We start from the raw sequence: 1,674 nt of genomic DNA on the forward strand, positions 1-1,674 counted from the left end.
GCTCCGCCCCCGTAACACCGGGCCTACGCACCCCACTGGTTGCAAGTGCCCGGCGCACACAGTGCACTGCCACAATATACATCTCCTCTCTACCCAGATGGTAGAAAACACATTGGAGCAAAATATTTTGCTGAACTGGAAACCTCTAACCAAATACCAGACATGTTTGCTTTGAGTGGGGGGGAACCCCTCCAGCATTTATGTATGCAGGGTAAAACACATGAGGAAATTATTAGATTTTGTCTAAACTGAAAGGTGTTACTACTTTAATTTTGCTAGCAGTTAAAGCACCAAATTGCCCCTAGTGCAGACAGATCTAAACAGGTATCAGTGTGGTTATAATGGTTTGACGAAGAAAAAACAGCTATCTGAATGTGACCCATTCTACATGTGTAATTTCATCAATATGACCATCAGCATTGTCCATAATGGCATGCAGGTATGCACGTGCCTACACACACCATTTACTGACAATTGTGTCAGTAAAATGTATTTCAAAAGTACAGACCAGGCTTCAGTTTACCTTCATTAACTTCTCAAGGTGGAAACACGCAAGCTGATTATGTAGTATGGCAGCACAGAAATCAATGGGGGCTAAATTAACTTGCCCCAAATACCTAGAGTTAAACTACCACCAACTACTATCAGTATCCAAGTTAGCTCACAGTCCACAGTTAGCTTGGATATCTTTACATCGTGCTGTAGTTACCTCTGTGACTGCATTGCAGCATGTTCTTGGAATGTAATGAAGATGAACTAGGACCTCTTTTTTCAAAGAGGGTGGGAGGTCATTTGCTGTATTGCAACCAAGATGTTAAAAAAAAACAACCAACAGTACCAGCAGTTAGTTTATGCTGAGGGAAAGTTCAGGTAACTCCGCTATGCACGTTTCTATTTGCTATGGCTGACAAACCCACAGTGCGTCTCAAGCCCTAGTCTGATGCTAGCAAGTGCCTGCCGTGAACAGCACATAACAGATGACCAGCCCCCTTAAGTCACCCACTTCAACTTAGGCCAAATTCTGGGTCTTGCAGACAGAATAATGCAGGAGACATAATTAATGTTGTCTTTGGTGGCATTTAAGCTATACAGTAAATACAGGACTAATGCCTCCCTGGAAATATAGGGGAACACAGAACAGCAATACTTACTATATCTATAAAAACAACATGATTGTGGCCAGCATGATGCAACCAGAGGGCTGACTGATTAAAAAATGGGCTTCCAATTCCAGAACCCCAATAGGAAATTCCTTGTGCTTGCAGTCCGATGCCAATAGTTACAGTTCTCTCTGACTTCTAGCATTAGATCAACATTTCAACCAGATGTTGCTATGTGCAAATGTGTATTTAAAGCAAGTGGAACCAATATTTAAATAAATGTTTATTTTCATACTCCAAGAGTCAGCAAATATACTATTAGGGGAGATAAACGATGGCAAAAAATGCTTTGGAATTTAAATCACTCTCTTTAAACGCATGAAAACTTGGGCCAGAAGCTTTTAAATTTATTTAAGAAATCTAGATATCATAGAGCATTTTGTTTAAAAAAAAAGGAAACAGTAATTACAACTTTCTACACATCAATGACATGGTTCAATTTTTTCAGCACCTCTAAATTTATTCTTTCCCAACCCTGAAAAATGCACACAAGACACAAAGACTGTGTTCAGCA

This window comes from Alligator sinensis, unplaced genomic scaffold (genome assembly GCF_000455745.1).
Source record: "Alligator sinensis unplaced genomic scaffold, ASM45574v1 scaffold360_3, whole genome shotgun sequence".
Lineage (NCBI taxonomy): Eukaryota > Metazoa > Chordata > Crocodylia > Alligatoridae > Alligator > Alligator sinensis.